This window comes from Bison bison, unplaced genomic scaffold, assembly GCF_000754665.1.
Source record: "Bison bison bison isolate TAMUID 2011002044 unplaced genomic scaffold, Bison_UMD1.0 scf7180017864012, whole genome shotgun sequence".
Lineage (NCBI taxonomy): Eukaryota > Metazoa > Chordata > Mammalia > Artiodactyla > Bovidae > Bison > Bison bison.
This window is the reverse complement of record NW_011494584.1, coordinates 532,045-553,631: the sequence shown is the minus strand read 5'-3', so window position 1 is coordinate 553,631 and position 21,587 is coordinate 532,045. Positions and strand designations below refer to the sequence as shown.

The following is a 21,587-nucleotide window of genomic DNA, read 5'->3' as shown; positions in this document are numbered from 1 at the left end:
ACAGGGTGACAATATACAGCCTTGATGAATTCCTTTTCCTATTTGGAACCAGTCTGTTGTTCCATGTCCAGTTCTAACTGTTGCTTCCTGACCTGCATACAAATTTCTCAAGAGGCAGATCAGGTGGTCTGGTATTCCCATCTCTTTCAGAATTTTCCACAGTTTATTGTGATCCACACAGTCAAAGGCTTTGGCATAGTCAAGAAAGCAGAAATCGATGTTTTTCTGGAACTCTCTTGCTTTTTCCATGATCCAGTGGATGTTGGCAATTTGATCTCTGGTTCCTCTGCCTTTTCTAAAACCAGCTTGAACAATCAGGAAGTTCACGGTTCACATATTGCTGAAGCCTAGCTTGGAGAATCTTTATACTTAGTATAAGGTAATACATATTCTGTTCTTAAACTACCATATTTAAGAAACGTTTTTATAGATACTGGCAGTTAAGTCTACACAGGTGCCATGGAATATGGCTTTGTGTATATTGAAGTTTCAAGCAATGTTACCTGAGCTTAGAGATGGTTTTGACCCTCAGAAAATGGATGATAAAGCCCATCAGATAAAGACCACCAGGAACAAACCTGGAGTCAAACAAATTTAGGTCCATTCACTTGCTGCAGCACAGAATCCTTGGGAAGCTAGAATATTTTGACAAAATATCATAGCTTTAGGGGCCAAACAATAGAAATGTATCTTTTCACAGTTCCAGAGGCTAGAAATCCAAGATCATTCGTCCAAGGTGCTGGCAGGTATGGTTTCTCTTGGGTGTTTTCTTGTCTGCAATTGGTTCCCTCTCACTGTGTCCTCTGTGTTGTCAGTCTGTATACATTCATCACTGATGCTTCTCTTTGTGTAAGGACACCAGTCATACTGGATCAGGGGCCCACCCTAATGGCCCCAGTTCAATGCATTTACACCGTTAGAAGCACTACCTCCAAATAAACTTACATTCTGAGGTCCTGAGATTTCAGGCTTCAACACATGAAGTGAGGATGCAATTCAGTCCATAACAACTGTGTAGTTGCCATTTTTCTGAGGAAGGAATACAGGAAGCAGAGTTCAACTTTGTATTAGTTTCTTTCATCAAGAAAGGGAGACTGAGCAATTAGCTGTGTCAATAATCATTTTAGTAGAAAGCAGAGCAGCAAAGTTGCTCTAGAGACCTCAGTGTTATGACAGGAGAAATCACTCAATAGTAGAGGACTGTGTCCACATTCAACAGGGTTGTCTGGGGAAAAGTGCTTATTTATTACCTTTGAAGTCTGTCACATCTATGGTTGTCATCTAGTCTGATAATTAGCATGGTTAATTTTATTCTCTCATTGTAGAATGTCACAAGAAATAAAGCACAAAATGTAGAAAATCCTAATTTCTCTCTGAAGTGATGCCCTGGAGCTGGCGCTTCTTTTAGGGGAATAACTATATGTCTGCTTGTACATAAATGGACATTAATTAGCTCCATTCCCATGGGAGCGTCTTAGAGGTCCCCATGAAGAAAATACATCACGTGTAATGTTTCTCTGGCCCTTCCCACCAACTGCAGGAACACTAATCTTTCATTTGATCCAAAAAGACTTTTAAATTTTAATGCAGTTTCACTTTTACCTTGAGTGTCATTAAAAAATTAATTTCAGTGCCATACTGTAGCTTATATGTCATTTTAGAAATCAATGAAAATCATTAATAGTTTTACGTAGGAGAATACCATAGTCCATTATTCATGACTCCATAAATATCATCAATGACAGAAGATATTTGTATTCACTTGGAAACATATTTAAATGAAGCACATTATAGAATATACTATTGTATGTATGTGTTAGTCACTAAGTCATGTCTGACTCTTTGCAACCACATGGACTCTGGCCCCCTAGGCTCCTCTGTCCATGGAATTCTCCAGGCAAGAATACTGAAGTAGGCTGCCATTCCCTTCTCCAGGGTATTTTCCAAACCTGGGGATCAAACCTGTGTATCCAACATTGCAGGCAGATTCCTTACCATCTGAACCATCAGGGAAGCCCTCCAACATAACATATTTTAAATACTATATCATTGTAATCAAGTGTACTAACATATATATATGTAAGTGATGAGTGTATAGTATCAATCTAATCACACTCCATTATAACTATTTCTTATACCAATATCAAAACATAAATAAAACCAGTTTTGAACTGTTTCATAGCAGGTGGTTATTCCATACACAGTATGTTCAAACATAGTTTGAGTAATATGCTTGAATGAATCACTTAACAGTTATTTATGTCAAATGAGTTGCCCCTTAACTACATGCATTTATAATAAAATCCTTATATTTTGAATAAGAAAGAAAATATGTAGAATTCCTTACATATTCTACCTATGTATGTAGAATACCATTTGTAAGTATGAATGATCATTATGAAAACATAGTGATATTGTTTTTAAAAGTCACACCAAGTTTTGCCTAAAACTTATTCCAATTTCATAGTAGGTACTAAAATGGTAATTTGCTGTTTTTTCCTCAATTCTTTTAATCAGATATTAAAATATTTATGTGTTTTATTGGAGGAAAACATTAGCTTCAGTTTTGCTTGTGAAAGTTACTCTGGAGAAAAGTTTTTAATACATACTAATATTTTTTCTAAGTGAGAAAGACAGATATAACAACATTTAAGAAATTGCAAAATATTAATTTCAATGAACTTTAAGTATCTTGGAGGCTTTATCACCTATATGAAGAGAAATTAAAATCATTGATAACCGGTAATATTTCAATAAAGTACATATTATTTTTTCTCCACCCATCAACAGAAAATTGGATTAACGATTTACTGAGCATGGCCTCACCCACTAGAACAAGACCCAATTTCCCCTTCAGTCAGTCTCTCCCACCAGGCGGCTTCCATAAGTCTCTTATCCTTCTCCAACAGAGGGCAGACAGACTGAAAACCACAATCACAGGAAACTAACCAATGTAATCACATAGACCATAGCCTTGTCTAACTCAGTGAAACTATGAGCCATGCAATGCAGGGCCACCTAAGACGGATGGGCATGGTGAAGACTATTGACATAACATGGTCCACTGGAGAAGGAATGGCAAACCACTTCAGTATTCTTGCCTTGAGAAACTCATGAACAGTATGAAAAGACAAAATAATAAGACACAGAAAGATGAACTCCCCAGGTCGGTAGGTGCCCAATATACTACTGGAGAACAGTAGAGAAATAACTGCAGAAAGAATGAAGAGACAGAGTCAAAGCAAAAACAACACCCAGTTGTGGATGTGACTGGTGATGGAAGCAAGGTCTGATGCTGTAAAGAGCAATATTGCATAGGAACTTGGAATGTTAGGTCCGTGAATCAAGACAAATTGGAAGTGGTTAAACAGGAGATGACAAGAATGAATGTCTACATTTTAAGAATCAGGGAACTAAAGTGGACTGGAATGCGTGAATTTAACTCAGATGACCATTATATCTAATACAGTGGGCAAGAATCCCTTAGAAGAAATGGAGTAGCCATCATACTCAAAAAGAGTCCAAAATGCAGTAATGGATGCAATCTCAAAAACTACAGAATGATCTCTATTCGTTTCCAAGGCAAACCATTCAGTATCACGGTAAACCAAGTCTATGCCCTGACCATTAATGCTGAAGAAGCTGAAGTTGAATGGTTCTATTCAGACCTACAAGACCTTCTAGAACTAACACCTAAAAAATATATCTTTTTCATTATAGGGGACTGGAATGCAAGAGTAGGAAATCAAGAAACACCTGGAGTAACAGGCAAATTTGGCTTTGGAGTACAGAATGTAGAGGGAAAAGGCTCATAGAGTTTTTCCAAGAGAATGCACTGGTGATAGCAAACACCCTCTTCCAAAAACACAAGAGAAGACTCTATACATGGACATCACCAGATGGCCAACACCAAAATCAGATTGATTATATCCTTTGCAGCCAAAGATGGAGAAGCTCTATACAGTCAGCAAAAACAAGACCAGGATCTGACTGTGGCTCAGATCATGAATTCCTTATTGCCAAATTCAGACTTAAATTGAACGAAGTAAAGAAAACCACTAGACCATTCAGGCATGACTCAAATCAAATCCATTACAATTATACAGTGGTAGTGATAAATAGATTTAACAGACTAGTTCTGATAGACAGAGTGCCTAAGTAACTATGGACAGAGATTTCTGACATTGTACAGGAAAAAGGAATCAAGACCTTCCCCAGAAAAATAAATGCAAAAGAGCATAATGGCTGTCTGAGGAGGCCTTACAAATAGCTGTGAAAAGAAGAGAAGCAAAAGAAAAAAGGAAAGATATACCTATCTGAATGCAGCTTTTCAAAGAATAGCAAGGAGAGATAAAAAAGCCTTTCTCAGTGATCATTGCAAAGAAATAGAGGAAAAAATAAAAAGGGAAAGACTAGAGATCTCTTCAAGGAAATTAGAGATAACAAGAGAATATTTCATGCAAAGCTGGGCTCAATAAAGGACAGAAATAGTACAGACCTAACAGAAGCAGAAGATATTAAGAAGAGGTGGCAAGAACACACAGAAGAACTATACAAAAAAGATCTTCACAACTCAGATAATCACGATGGTGTGATCACTCACCTAGAGCCAGACATCCTGGAATTTGAAGTCAAGTGGACCTTACGAAGCATCACTACGATCAAAGCTAGTGGACATGACAAACTTCTAGTTGAGCTATTTCAAATCCTATAAGCCAATGCTGTGAAACTACTGCACTCAATATTCCAGCAAATTTGGAAAACTCAGCAGTGGCCACAGGACTGGAAAAGGTCAGTTTTTGTTCTAATCCCAAAGAAAGGTAATGCAAAAAACATTCAAACTACTGCACAATTGCACTCATCTCACACCCTAGCAAAGTAATGCTCAAAATTCTCCAAGCCAGCTGCAGAAGCATGTGAACCATGAACTTCCAGATATTCAAGTTGGATTTAGAAAAGGCAGAGGAACCAGAGATAAAATTGCCAACATCTGTTGAATCATAGAAAAAGCAAGAGACTTCCAGAAAAATATCTACTTTGCTTTATTTACACTCTAAAGACTTTCTTCCAGGAAAAAACTTGGAAAATTCTTAAAAGGATGGGAATACATGCTCCTTGAGACCTGCCCCTTGAGAAGTCTGTATGTGGGTCAGAAAGCAACAATGAGAACTGGACATGGAACAACAGACTGATTCCAAATAGGAAAAGGAGTACATCAAGGCTGTATATTGTCACCATGCCTATTTAACTTATATGCAGAGGACATCATGAGAAATGCTGGACTGGGTAAAGGACAGCTGGAATCAAGATTGCCAGGAGAAATATCAATAACCTCAGATATGCAGATGACACCACCCTTATGGCAGAAAGCGAAGAACAAAAGAGCCTCTTGATGAAAGTGAAAGAGAAGAGTGAAAAAGTTGGCTTAAAGCTCAACATTCAGAAAACAAAAATCATGACATCCAGTCCCATCACTTCATGGCAAATAGATGGAGAAACAGTGGAAACAGTGACAGACTTTATTTTAGGGGCTCCAAAATCACTGAAGATGGTGACTGCAGCCATGAAATTAAAAGACACTTGCTCCTTGAAAGAACAGTTATAACCAACCTAGACAGCATATTAAAAAGCAGAGACATTACTTTGCTAACAAAGGTCCGTATGGTCAAAGCCATGGTTTTTCCAGTAGTCATGTATGAATGTGAGAGTTGGACTATAAAGAAAGCTGAGTACTGAAGAGTTGATGCTTTTGAACTGTGGTGTTGGAGAATACTCTTGGGAGTCCCTTGGACTGCAAGGAGATACAACCAGTCCATCCTAAAGGAAATCAATCCTGAATAATCACTGGTAGGACTGATGTTGAAGCCGAAACTCTAATACTTTGGCCATCTGATGTGAAGAACTAACTCATTTGAAAAGACCCTGATGCTGGGAAAGATTGAAGGCTGGAGGAGAAGGGGATGACAGAGGATGAGATTGTTGGATGGCATCACTGACTCAATGGACAGGAGTTTGAGTAACCTGCAGAAGTTGGTGATGGACAGGGAGGCCTGGAGTTTTTGCATTCCATGGGGTCGCAAAGAGCTGGACACGACTGAGCGACTGAACTCAACTGATTTTTTCTTAGCTGATGCTCTGCTGCGTCTAAATGTGCATATATGCCTATGATGACACTCATTAAACTTGAAGCACAGTCTGTAGACTAAAGGATTTTTTTGTGGTTTTAAAATGTGATTACTTTCATATTGCATTAGAAAGAGATAAACCAAATAAACACAAGATTAATTCAGTCTCAATTTCAGATAGCAAGTATATGCCTCCATAAGGTTTATTAGTTTAGAATTTTAGCATTATTTTGAGGAAACAATGAATCAGAACTTAAAGAAATGAGAAACTCCAAATTACAGCATTGTTAATAGAATTTGTAATTGAATATTTAACTGAAACATACATATTAAAAAGAAATCTTTCTCTTTATCATGTCATAATTAGTAGCACATTATATACATTATAAAAACACAGGCATATAAATGTACAAATTAACATAAATTTATATAATTGTATTCTACAGAAATTCAGCATTTTATGCACCACAAAATAAATGGCCAAAATTATGCTTGTTTTCTATATCTTAAATGTAAGTTTGCTAATATATTTCTTGTTGATTATCTATCACATAATGGAAATCTATGCCTCAAAATATCCTATAACTAATGCAGTAGATTTCAAGTTAATGCAAACCTGGCTGTTACTTGGGAAAGAGGATACTTCTAGAAAACATAGGAGCGAAGGCTAGGGGAGGAAGAAAGTAGACTGCTTTTGTCTAGTCCTTGAGCTGGAAAGATTTACCATTTCTTGCAACTAGTAATAAATATTGCATATTAAATGTTCAATATATGTTCAATATTGTTTGAGTGAAAATTTCTATAATCTGATCACATAGAATATCTTCTTTTTATTTATATCATAAGCATTATTTTAAATAAAAAAATTTAATATTTTTGGTTTTTACACACTTAATTTTCAAATCTATGTGGGTGAAAGGAAAAATAGAAAGAAATCATAGTTCCATTATTTAAAAATTAAAAAGCAAGAGTTTCATATAGTAAATGGTGTGTTGAAATCAGTCAGTTATTTAAAATAAACAGAGAACTTAAAATTAAGTTTCCTATTTGTTTTGCTTCTCCTCACACTTTCTATGTTTCTTTCTTGCTCTTCAGAGCTTTGATTGTTGCATCAAATTACTTCTACTGCTCAGTTCACTCTCTCTTACTCCTTGCTCTCCTCCAAATGCTTATTACAGCTTTGAACTTCAATATTTAGATCTTTTTATAGGCCACTGTTTTTCAATACTGATTCCCAATATCCTTTCAGAATGTCATAGAAGATGGTAGAGTAGGAAGTTCTAAGGAATAGTCTCTTCATTGAAATCACTATTGGGCTAATTGCTCAATAAGAATTGTCAAAATCAACTATCAGGACTCTTGATTCTAGTAGAACAATTGTAGTACCCAGGAGAGTGATTGAGGAATAAAGGGGTTGGTAAATTTTGAGGAATTTCTATTCAACAACTTCACGGAAGCCAAGTGTGCAAATAGTTGCACACACATCCAAGGTGTGGCTTGCTGTGGCCTGGTTGGACAGTATGGACTTTATCCTATAGAGATCAGAGTTTTATGTTGATTTGCCTATTAGTTTGTTGCGTGACTAGTGTAGAGGTTGGCTCAAATGGATTCCTTGGTAGTATTTGTAAAAATAATTTAAAAACCATCTTTTTTGCTTACTTTTATATTAGGCCCAGGAATTTAAGGAAATCAGTGTAAAGTCACTAGATGACTGTAACTAGAGACATCTCTAGTTATGACTGTGACTAGAGATAATAAAACAAAGATGTCAGTGATTATTCATGACAAGGAATGAAGAATTTGCAAACATAAAAGTAAAAAAGCCTATGAAAGTCACTAAGCAAATGAAAACCTTGCATCAGTAATAAGTAGCATCAGTAATTTGTAGGAAGGGAGGATAATTTGATTTACAGAGACAACCCATTACAATATTAAAAATGTTCAATACTCAACAAAAAAGAAAAAGTATCAGAACAAACCAGAAAATATCAATTTCACATAGGAAAAAATAAAAATGTCAGAAAACATCTGTGAGGAAGCCCAGATATTAGATTTATTCAGTTCACTTCATTTCAGTTGCTCAGTCACGTCAGACCCTTTGTGGTCCGATGGACTGCAGCACAGCAGACTTCCTTGTCCATCACCAGCTCTGGGAGTTACTTAAACTCATGTCCATTACGTCAGTGATGCCATCCAACCATCTCAGCCTCTGTCATCCCCTTTTCCTCCTGCCTTCAAAGTTTCCCAACATCAGGGTCCTTTCAAATGAGTCAGTTATTCACATCAGGTGACCAAAGTACTGGAGTTTCAGCTTTAGCATCAGTCCTTCCAATGAATATAAAGGACTGATTTCCTCTAGAATGGACTGGTTGGATATCTTTGCTGTCCAAGGGACTCTCAAGAGTCTTCTCCAACACCATAGTGCAAAAACATCAATTCTTCGTCGCTCAGCTTTCTATAGAGTCCAACTCACATTCTCTATACATGCTGCTGCTAAGTCGCTTCAGTCGTGTCCGACTCTGTGCGACCCCATAGACGGCAGCCCACCAGGCTCTGCCATCCCTGGGATTCTCCAGGCAAGAACACTGGAGTGGGTTGCCACTGCCTTCTCCATTGTGTGAAAGTGAAAAGTGAAAGTGAAGTCGCTCAGTCGCGTCCGACTTGTAGCAACCCCATGGACTGCAGCCTACCAGGCTCCTCCATCCATGGGATTTTCTAGGCAAGAGTACTGGAGTGGCTTGTCATTGCCTTCTCCATCTCCATACATGACTACTGGAAAAACCATAGCCTTGACTAGATGGACCATTGTTGGCAAAGTAATATCTCTGCTTTTTAATATGCCATCAGGTTGGTCATAACTTTTCTTCCAAGGACCAAGCGTGTTTTAATTTTGTGGCTGCAGTCAAAATCTGTAGTGATTTTGGAGTCCAAAAAAAATAAAGTCTATCACTGATTCCATTGTTTCCCCATCTATTTCCCATGAAGTGATGGGACCAGATGTCATGATCTTAGTTTTCTGAATGTTGCGTTTTAAGCCAACTTTTTCATGCTCCTCTTTCACTATCATCAAGAGGCTCTTTAGTTCTTCACTTTCTGCCATAAGGGTGGTGTCACCTGCATATCTGAGGTTATTGATATTTCTCCCAGCAATCTTGATTCCAGGCTGTGCTTCACCTAGTCCAGCATTTCTCATGATGTACTCTGCATATAAGTTAAATCAGCATGGTGACAAAATACAGCCTTGGTGTACTCCTTTTGTGATTTGGCACAAGTCCATCATTTCATGTCCAGTTCTAATTGTTGCTTCTTGACCTGCATTCAGATTTCTCAGGAAGCAGGTCAGGTAGTCTGGTTTTCCCAACTCTTGAAGAATTTTCCAACATTTGTTTTGATACACACAGTAAAGGCTTTGGCATAGTCAATAAAGCAGAAGTATATATATTTCTGAAAATCTCTTGCTTTTTTGATGATCCAACAGATGTTGGCAATTTGATCTCTGGTTCCTCTGCATTTTCCAAATCCAGCTTGAATATCGGGAAGTTCATGGTTCACATCTGTTGAAGCCTGGTTTGGAGAATATTAAGCATTATTTTGCTAGTGTTTGAGATGTGTGCAATTGTGTGGTTGTTTGAACATTCTTTGGCACTGCCTTTCTTTGGGATTAGAATGAAAATTGACATTTTCCAGTCTTGCGGCCACTGCTGAATTTTCCAAATTTACTGGCATATTGAGTGCAGCACATTCACAGCATCATCTTTTAAGATTGAAATAGCTCAGCTGGAATTCCTTCACATCCACTAGTTTTGTTCACAGTGATCCTTCCTAAGCCCCATTTGACTTCGCACTCCACAATGTCTTACTCTAGATGAATGATCACACCATCATCATTATCTAGGTCATCAAGATCTTTTTGTATAGTTCCTCTGTGTATTCTTGCCACCTCTTCTTAATATCTTCTGCTTCTGTTAGGTCCATACAATTTCTGTCCTTTATTGTGCCCATCTTTGCATGAAATATTCCCTTGGTATCTCTAATTTTCTTGAAGAGATCTCTAGTTTTTCCCATTCTATTATTTTCTTCTATTTCATTGCATTCATCACTGAGAAAGGCTTTCTTATCTCTCCTTTCTACTCTTTGGAACCTCCATTCAAATGGGTATATCTTACTTTTTCTCCTTTGCTTTTGGCTTTTCTTCTTTTCACAGCTATTTGTAATGCCTCCTCAGACAACAATTTTGCCTTTATGCATTTCATTTTCTTGGGGATGGTCTTGATCACTGCCTCCTGTACATTGTCGTGAACCTCCATCCATAGTTCCTCAGGCACTCTCTGTAACAGATCTAATCCCTTGAATCTATTTGTCACTTGCACTGTATAATTGTAAGGGATTTGATTTAGGTCATACCAGGATCGTCTAGTGGTTTTCCCTACTTTCTTCGGTTTAAGTCTGAATTTGGCAATAAGGAGTTTGTGATCTGAGCCACAGTCAGCTCCCAGTCTTGTTTTTGCTGACTATATAGAGCTTCTCCATCTTTGGCTGCAAAGGATAGAATAAATCTGATTTTGGTGTTGCCCACACGGTGATGTCCATGTGTAGAGTCTTGTCTTGTGTTGTTGGAAGAGGGCTTTTGCTATAACCATTGTGTTCTCTTGGCAAAACTCCATTAGCCTTTGCCCTGCTTCATTCCCTATTCCAAGGCCAAATTTGCTTCTTTCCATGTATCTCTTGATTTCCTACTTTTGCATTCCAGTCCCCTATAATGAAAAGGGCATTTTTGGGGGGTTTTAGTTGTAGAAGGTCTTGTTCTTCTGCATAGAACTATTCAACTTCAGCTTCTTCAGCATTACTGGTCAGGGCATAGACTTAGATTACCGTGATATTGAACGATTTGCCTTAGGAGACGGGGATGACAGAGGATGAGATGGTTGGATGGCTTCACCGACTCCAGCGACATGAGTTTGAACAAGCTCCAGGAGTGTGTGATGGACAGAAAAGCCTGGAGTGTGGCAGTCCATGATGTTGCAACAAGTTGGACACAACTAGGAACTGAACTGAACTGAACTAAAGGTCTCCTTTTAATTAAATTACCTCTTTAAAGGCTGTGTCTTCAAATACAGTCCCATTTTGAGATAGTGGAGGTTAAGTCTTCTTAACTTAGACTTAAACTTAGAAGAGACATAATTGAATCCCAGATATAAACTTAGAGGAGACATAATTCTGTCCCAAACAGCTGATTCAGCATAAGAAAATCAATCAATGTAAGAGCCCACATTAATAGAATGAAAGTAAATTAATAACGACCTCCACATCTCAACAAATGTGGACAAAACATTTAACAAAGCTCAATATTCTTTCATGATTAAAAAGCACTCACCAAATTATGAATTGATGGAATTTCCTTTACATGATGAAGAGCATTTAAGAAAATCACAAAGACAAAATCATATTCATTGGTGAAAATTGAAAACTTTCCTCCCAAGTTCAGAAATAAGACAAACATGTTTGTTTTCACCATTTGTATTTGCAGATACTATGATCTTATCTATAAAAAGTTTCAAGGAATCATAAAAAAATTACTAGTCCTATTTAACAAATTCAGCAAAATTGCATGATAAAAACTCAACACCAAGAAACTAGAAACAAAAACTATTTTTCTGTCTACCATCAGTGAACAATCCAAGCAGTAAATTAAGAAAAATATTCTTTTATTATTTCATTTAAAATAGTAAAATATCTAATAATTTTAACCACTATCTTAAAGACTTGTGTATTGAAAACTATAACATACTGTCAAAAGAATTTAAAGAAAATGTTAGTAAATGGAAAGACATTACTTATTTGAATTGAAAGACTTTAATATTGTTAACATGTAAATAATACCCAACTCTTCTGAAAATTCAGGGCAATTCCTATCAAAATTCCAATGCCCTTTTTTGTACTTTTCAGAAATAGAACTGTCCAAGTTCCCCCATAGCGAAAACAATGGTGAGAAAGGAAAACAGTGTGAGTCTTTAGGAAATAAAAAGTCACAGTTCTCAGTTTCCAAAGCTTAACCAATCAAAAAAGTGTGTTATTGGCATAAGAATAAACATATGATCCAATGCAGTAAAATTAAGAGTCCTCAAATAAATCCAGACCCTTAACCAATTTATTTTGGTCAAGTGTTCCAAGATCATCCAATTGGGAAAATAATCATGTCAACAAATGGTGCTGAGAAAACTGGAAAGTTACATGTGAAAGATAAAGTTGGACCCCCAACCTCATTCCATATATAAACTTGACTCAAAATGGGTCAATGGGCTAAACAAAGCCTTAGAGCTATACAACAATTAGAAGAAAACATAGAGGTTAATCTTCAAGACATTGAATTTCACAGTGCATTCATTCATTTGACACAAACACACACAACATGAGAAAAACAAAATAGCAAAAGTAGATAATAGATCTTTAAAAACTGTTATTCTGCAAACAACATTATTAACAAAGTGAAAAGGTAACCTATAGGAAGGGAGAAAAATTTTCAAATGATGGATCTGAATACTAGTTTTACATTAGAATACATGAATAACTCTTATGACTCAACAACAGAAAGACAAAAAAATCTGTTAAAATGGGCAAAGCATTTGAATACACAATTCCTCAAAGAACACATGCAAATGGATAAAGGAATTGCAGATCCACACATTAGAAATTTTTCAACCTTAAAAATGAATGACATTCTGATACATTTTATAACCTGGATGAATCTTGAATTTCAGTGACAATTGAAATTGTCAAAAGGTCAAAAATGTTTGCAAAGTTTTGCAAAAAGGTCACATATTGAAAGACTCTTTTTATATGAAACACCCAAATTTATAGACACAGAAAGCAGATTAGTGGTTGCCAGGGGATGAGGGAAAGGTGTATAAGATACAGGGTATTCTGAGAAAATAAAAATTTTTGGAACAGAGATAAGTTGGTTGAACTGCACTGTGAATGCACTAAATGCATTGAATTGCACGCTTTAAGATGTTTAATTTTATGCTGCATGAATATCATCTTAGTTAAAAAAAATAAGCCCTTTAGAACTGTGCTATTGGATTGAATTCTAATTCCACGCACATGTGCAATTTTAGATTTCCTGGTAGCCACATGAAAAATATAAAAAAGAACCTATAAGACTTAATTTAAAATATACTTATTAAATCAATATATCAAAAATTAATGTTGATTACTATAAATGTTGTTAAGATCTTTTGCTTTTCTGTGTTGCCTGTAATAGAGTTTATATTTGATGTACTTCATCACAACTCAGACTGGTCATGTTTCAAGCTCTTAGTGATCCCATGTACCTGCTGCCTTTGTCCTAGGGTATGCTGCATTAGAAACTAAAATACCTTTCCATTAATCTGGACAAAATAGTTTATAACAATATAAAAAATAGTTTATGTATAGAATTTACTATGATTGGAAAAACAAAAGCCTATCCCATCCCAAGAAAATAAAGAAGGTTTCTCAAGCAAACAATTTTCATTTTACTCGAGTTTCTCCCTAATTCCATAGTTTCAAATTAAAAAATACTTAAAAGGATACAGTATGTACAGAAGATATATATATATAAATATGTATACATAGCTTTGCATAGTGGCATAAATGATTCCCAATAAAAGTGCTGCATGAAATTAAATCATTAATGACTTCAAGTAATCTGTTTGTTTAGAAATTAACTAACCATAATAGTACTAATAAAGTTAATAATATACAAGAATAGAAAAAGTCAATTATAATTTGCAAATGATACAATTGCATATCTAGAAAATATAAAGATCTCAATAAAAAGTACTATAATTGACAAATATTTTGGATTCAAGAGTAGTATGCAAGCAGGGGTACTTCTGATTCTATCAATAAACATTTATAAAATACAGTGAAAGATCGTATTCACTGTATCAGCAGTATAATTAAATATCCTGATTAGCTTACCCATAAAAATGTACCAGCTGTAAGAGGAAAAACCCTGTAGTACATAAGAACACATCTGTAAATGGGAAGTTATAAAATTTTTTGAAAGATGTGATGAAATAAAAATGCAAGCTGCGTGACATGTAAGAAGTGCAAATACTCTGCGATTACTGTGCTGTAGTGGCTTAGTTGGGAAAGAATCTGCCTGCAGTGCAGGAGACCTGGGTTTGATCCCTGTATAGGAAAGATCCCCTGGAGAAGGAAATGGCAACCCACTCCAGTACTCTTGTCCGGAGAATTCCATGCATGGAGGAGCCGGCCAGGATACACAGCCCATGGGATAGCAGAGTGGGACATGACTGAGCGACTTTCACTTTCAAGAAAACCCAAGGCCAAGGTGAAGAGAGAATGGCCTTGTGAAAGAGCACTGATGCACATGCCCTATTGACATGTGAACAAGGACTCCTAGAACTTTAGGTCCAGTGCACTGAGCAGCAGAATGCAACAAAGCAAATGGCATGGAAAAGAATTACTAATTAACTGAGTTGAGGCTGAAATACTCACCTCCAGAATCATGAGTGAATATGTTTTTCTCTTTCAAGTCATTTAATTTTAAAGTAGTTTGTTATGCAAAAAAAAAAAAAAAGTAAGGAAGGGTTTAATTAATGAACTTAATACATTCCAATCTGTTTAAATATGATTATTTTTTAAAAATAAGATTAAAACTGAGGTCAGAATTTTCAGAAAGGCTTATTCCTCTCATTCCACATTCTTCCTTAGTTTGTGTGGCATGTTAAGACTGTACAATAGTTATTTTGGAGGGAGGAGGGAGGTGCGAGGGGGGTTCAGGATGGGGAATACGTGTATACCCATGGCAGATTCATGTTGATGTATGGCAAAACCAATACAATATTGTAAAGTAATTAGCCTCCAATTAAAATAAATAAATTTATAATAAAAAAAAGAATTAGCTTGGAGAATGAAAAGCAGGAGTGAAGGAGATCCTAGCTTTCTACAAATATTGTCAAGCCACCAATTCTAGACTTCTCCCCAGTGCCTGAAGGAGAATAAAATCTTTTGTGTTTACACTATTCAAAGTGATACTAAAGAGTCAGTGATTAACTATTTGAAAATATCTTGCATTCTAATATTTGTGGGAAATATTGCATTCTAATCATAACTCATATCTTAGTGAAAATTTAGTGTAAAATGATTCCAAAAGATAAAAAGAAATAGCTGAACTAATATAAAATAATAAAGACATTTAATCACATGTTAGAAAGCTTTGTGTAGGAAAAACACTAATGGAATAAACACTGAAGCATATTTGGTAATAATTAAATATGACTCAACATAAAATGCCATAAAACATCATTGTGACATGCATGACAGATAAGTAAGTGATAAACATTGAACTAAAGCATGATAAATGTAATATATATTTATTTTAACATTAGCATGTCATTGCACATTTAGTTTGCTTCAAATCTTTCTCTGTTATAAATGCTAATTAAGAAAATTTTCATTGTTTTAGTTGCCAAGTGTGTTATTGTGTGTGTTGTTTAGTGATAGTACATAATGTAGGCAGGAGCCAGAGCAATAGACATTTTTAGTCAAATTTATTAGATTGAAAATTAGTATTCACTTTGACATCTCAAATAGGAATGAAAATTTTAAATTTGTCACAAAATTTGTTTCATATATTCTACTTTTAAGCATTTATCCTAAAAATAATCAATTTGCTTAAAAAGAGTACCTAGTGTACATAAGATATTTAGAATAAGTTGTAATAGAGATGGAAATGACTGTGTTACTAAAAGCATGAGATTGATTACATAAATTATAAGTATTTTATATCTACTTAATGCTGATGGCTCAATGGTAAAGAATCTGCCAAAAATTCAGGAGACTTGGATTCAGTCCCTGGGTTGGGAAGATCTCCTGGAGAAGGCAATGGCAACCCACTCCATATTCTTGCCTAGAGAATACCATGGACAGAAAGTCCAGGTGGGCTACAGTCCATGGGGTCACAAAGAGTCAGACATGACTAACACTTTCACTTTCCAAATCCAATGTCTCCTGTACTGACAGGCAGGTTCTTTAACACTAGTGTTCACCTGGGAAGCCTGATGTTTGCTAGATTATTTTCTAATTCAGTTTTATATTTCTTGTGTTTTCTGTGATATAGTTTTTTATTATTGCAGATTTTACTTTTATAAAAGAGAAAACACAAACAATAGTATCAAAATGCTTGTTTAAAATACCAGTATTTACACATTTTTAGTGGAATGTTTTTCAAATCACATGTGCGTGTGCGCGCACGCGCGCGCACACACACACACACACACACACACACACACACACACAGGCTGTTTTTATTTGATTGACATGACCAATGGCTGGATTTAGCTGCTTCATTAATTGATTTCCATAGTTACTCTCTCATCTAATGAAACTTTTGCTTTAACTCTATAATTTAGTTTGATTTCTGGATGGCATCTACATACTGTTATTAATATCATTTGCAGTGCTACACTTCACTGAACTGAATGATTTAATGTGTTTTTTCTTTAATGCTGAGGGACTTACAAACTGGATAGGTTAGAAAACATGGAATTCCTTTGAATCTTGCTATATTCAATCTTCCAGTGCCTCATATTTTTCAAATCTTCCTAATACCACTGCTAGTATGTTCCCTCAAATTTTTGCTTAATCTTTTATAAATTTCTTGTTAGACAAGGTACTTCCTTTTCCAGACATTTTCTTCAAGGGGAAATGTATACATATATTTGAAAATGTACATTTCATTATAGTTCTTTCTTTACTATTTTATTTAATTAAAAAAATAAATTTGAAATAGAAACAAACTCTGATCTCTAAGAAAAATGGCATATGTCACACCACTTGGGACCTGAGTTCCTGTACCACATCCTTCTTTCCCAAATCAAGATAACAGGGAAAGATGAAAACAAAACAAACAAAAGTGGAAAAATTAAAACTTTAAGGTAGCTTTTCATCAAGAAGATTAAATAATAAGTCTTCATGTAAACTTTGGCATATGTAAGCTCAAAAGGAAATGGAAGTGTTGAGGAATGGAAAAGTATGTCTTGAAGGGACAAAGAACAGCTTAGAATTAGGACATGCACACAAGATGGGTAGGTGGTTCAAACTGATCTAATTAAGTATATTCAGAGCTCAGAATATGATGTGACAAGAGTAATATATAACATTGCATCTAACTTCATCATGTTCACATTTAACTTGTATCTCAAAGCTCTTGGTTCCTAACTGAACTTTGGATTATATGAATTTTTAATGCAATATTTCTTCTTACATAAACATATATTTATGTAAAGAAAAGTTTTAAGTTAAAATCACACCTTTAGTTATCCTTGATATAATAGTGGATTTAATTTTATATCATGAATAATATTTTGAAAGAATGTTATTAGGAATAAAAGTATAAATATTTGGGCTTTGATATACTATTATTTCATACTTTCTGGGGAGGACAGGACTGTATCTCTCCATTTCAGAAATGAACTTACAGCGCATCATATGCGAGCAATAAATTTTTTCTATAAGGAAGTCAAGAGATCATAATGATTAATTATTTTTATTTTCTTAATGATCTATTGTTTATTCCAATCTTCCTTAACTCATTTAGGTAATTCTATGTATTTAATATATAATTATGAATAATCACACTATGTGCTGGACACAATGATTTTTCAATAATCCCCACATCGTGCATTTAAATATCTCTACACTTGTATTCTACTATGTACTTGCTCCCCAACCCCAACCCCAACCTCAGCCCTAGCGCAGCTTGATAACTAGCCTGCAGTCCTGGAGCCGGGCCTGGGGAACGCTGTGTTCCCAAACCTAGAGCTGCCACTTCATAGTCAAATGTCCTTAAGAAAGTTACACAATTTTTCCCTGTTTCAGTGTTCCTAACATTAAAATGCAATAATACTCCTAACTCATATATTTTTGGAGGATTAAATATAACCTAACAAAGTATGAGAAACAGTACGTGGCACACAGTAAGTTCATAATGTATCTTAGAATTTGCTGTGAAAAACATGTTTTGCTAAACTTTTGTTTCTGTATATCGTTAGTATTTTTTCTGCCTCCTTTAATTTTGTCTTAAGTTTTATGCTATGTTTTCAATATTTACATTATCCTCGCTCCACTGCTTATAACGGTTCAACCTTGAATAATTATTTAACCTAAGATCTAATGCCATCTATAAAATGAAGATAACATTATTTGCTTCAATATTTGAGTGTTCAATACTGAGAAAAGAATTTAGTACAATTAGTACAAAGTCTAGCACATAGTGTTCAAGGATGTTTCGTTATGAAAATTATTATTGCTGTTTTTAAAGTTTTATTGTTTACTAAAAAAGGGACTCTGTGTATGGATCAAAAGGTAGTTAATACCCTTCATATACCATGGCTCATTTTTATTTAGCTTTTAATTCACTGTCATGCAGCAAAATTCTCTCCCATGCAGTATGTAGTTAATCCACAGTGTTCTCTAACTAGTACACTTCAACTTGTTTCTTTCTTTCAGCATTCCTGCTGTGTATTACCTAATATTTATCTAAATTAAATCTCATCTTCTATTGTTTTCCCATTTCTCACTTTTCATCATTCTTGAAACATTTCTCCACCTTCCACTGGTTTGCAGTTTATTTTGAAAATCTCCCTATTGCTCTGATAAATGCATACTCTTCTTTCTGTTGATCAAATGCAATGATAGACCCCTCTCTTGATTCAACTTGACTCATATAATTATAACATTTGTTTTCTATACTTTGAAAATGATTTATTTCTGTAATTTATGTTATCAGTAGTAGTAGTAATAATGATGAAAATAAAACTTGAAAGAGCTTGGACTTTAGGAGCTACAAAGTTGGTTCATTGTTCTTTTGTTGCATTTCTCTGAGCCCAAATGTCTAACAAATTTAACCAAAGATTGTTGGCAATATTCTATTTTCTTTGATAACTGTAAAACGGAAACAACACCTTTTAAATTACTCCCTTCACTCCCCCTCAATATTCCTTTCCACAAAGAATAAACTTCCATGAGAGTGGTTGGTGTAACGATTGGTCACCAGGATTTATACCCAATTTTGCGGGATATATGTGCATATATAAATAATATATTTATTCACATTGTAAATATTATTATACATACCTGATAGATATTCCATATAATAACCATCACACATATATAATACATTCACATCTGTAACGGATATTGACTGGTTTATAAAAATCTATGTTTTCTTTTTTATTTATCTGACTTTAAATTGCAGTCTTCTTAGTCTTAAGAAACCATAGTAAGCACTCCAGCTTGTTAGTGAAAGTGTATATCCCATCAGTTCTCACTTGTAAACTACAGGGTCCAGAAAAGAGAACTGACACATGAACATTTGTAGCTTTTTCTCTTCAGGCTCCCCAATAATACTAACAGCTTTAGGAAGGGAACTGATGACATTTCCAAATGTATGCTGTTAAGAGGCATGCATCACATACTTACTAACTTATGAATAATAACTTTGAAATAAAGTAAAACAGTATATTGTAAAGTGGTAGCTATTACTTTCATTTTAAATTATTTTCTCTAAAATACAATACTTTGTTAATATTTTTTGCTTTCTTTAACTCATCACTCCCTTTCTGTCTCTTTATCTCTCTAATTGTCTCCCTTTGGTCTGGCTCTCCATAATTCTCTGACTCTGTCACTGTCTGCCTGTCTGTCTGTCTGTCTTTCTTTTCTTTTCTTATCAGTTGGCAGAACATGATGATTATTGGTATAAATGACTAAATATTTTTCAAACAACTATATTATATAGTTTGAAATTAACATTTTGCAGTCTTTTATGATTTCATTTCATCAAAATATAAATGACTTACAATATTATATTAGTTTAAGATGTACACTATAGTGATATATTATTATATATTATTATATATTATGAAGTGATCATCATGGTAAGTCTAATTACTATATAGCTATGATCAAAATTAGTTGTCAAGTATATACAAATTCCCAAATTTGAGACTGATTCTTTAATATTTTAATTCAAAGATTATATTGATATTTATAAAAAGAATAAAAAGGAATGAATAAAAGGGATTATGCTTATAGATTCATTCAGGAAGAAAAAAATGGCTATTTCAATCAACACATTTTAAAACAAAATATTTTTAAATGCTTAATGTTGAAATCAGTTAATGTGTAAAATAAACAAAAGCAATTACTGTATGGAAACAGATATTCTCAGAAAATATAAAAATTAATTTAGAAATTTATACCCCTCCCAGGGAAAGCAAGTGTTTTCCTTATGCATTGCTTTCTGTACGTATGTGTTTGTACATGTGTGTGTGTGTGTTGTGTGAATGATTTCATATATTTATTATTTATATTTAAGTATGAATGTGCTGGTCATAGCAAACATCCTCTTCCAACAACACAAGAGACAACTCTACACATGGATATCACCAAATGGTCAATACTGAAATCAGATTGATTATATTCTTGGAAGCAGAAGAAGGAGAAGCTCTATACAGTCAGCAAAAACAAGATGGGAGCTGACTGTGGCTGAGATAATGAACTCCTTATTGCTAAATTCAGACTTAAATAAGACAAAGTAGAGAAAGCCACTAAACCATTCAGGTATGACCTAAAACAAACCCCTTATGATTATACAGTGGAAATGACAAATAGATTCAAGATATTAGATCTGATACAGTACCTGAAGAACTATGGATGGAGGTTCGTAACGTTGTACAGAAGGTGGTGACAAAGACCATCTCCAAGAAAAAGAAATGTATAAAGGCAAAATGGTTGACTGAGGAGGCCTTACAAATAGCTGTGAAAAGAAGAGAAGCAAAAGGCAAAGGAGAAAGGGAATGATATACCCATTTGAATGCAGCGTTCCAAAGAATAGGAAGGAGAGAGAAGAAAGCCTTTCTCAGTGATCAGTGCAAAGAAATAGAGGAAAACAATAGAATGGGAAAGATTAGAGATCTCTTCAAGAAAATTAGAGATACCAAGGGAGCATTGCATGCAAAGATGGGCTCAATAAAGGACAACACAGGTATGGGCTTAACAGAAGCAGAAGACATTAAGAAGAGGTGGCAAGAATACACAGAAATATTATACAAAAATGATCTTAATGACCCAGAAAATCACAATGCTATGATCACTCACCTAGAGCCAGACATCCTGGAATGTGAAATCAAGTGGGCCTTAGGAAGCATCACTATGAACAAGGCTAGTGGAGGTGATGGAATTGAAGTTGAGCTATTTCAAATCCTAAAAGATGATGCTGTTGAAGACCCAGAGGGATGGTATGGGGAGGGAGGAGGGAGGAGGGTTCAGGATGGGGAACACATGTATACCTGTGGCGGATTCATTTTGATATTTGGCAAAACTAATACAATTATGTAAAGTTTAAAAATAAAATAAAATAAAAAAAAAAAAGAAAGTGCAGCAGTCAATATG

At 35.0% G+C, this 21,587-nt stretch overlaps 1 protein-coding gene across 1 annotated transcript in view; it reads left to right on the top strand.

Annotated features, from left to right (window-relative positions):
- The window catches only part of FSTL5 (follistatin-like 5), a 773,393-nt gene that overhangs the window by 412,244 nt on the left and 339,562 nt on the right, over positions 1–21,587 (top strand). The window lies entirely within an intron of this gene.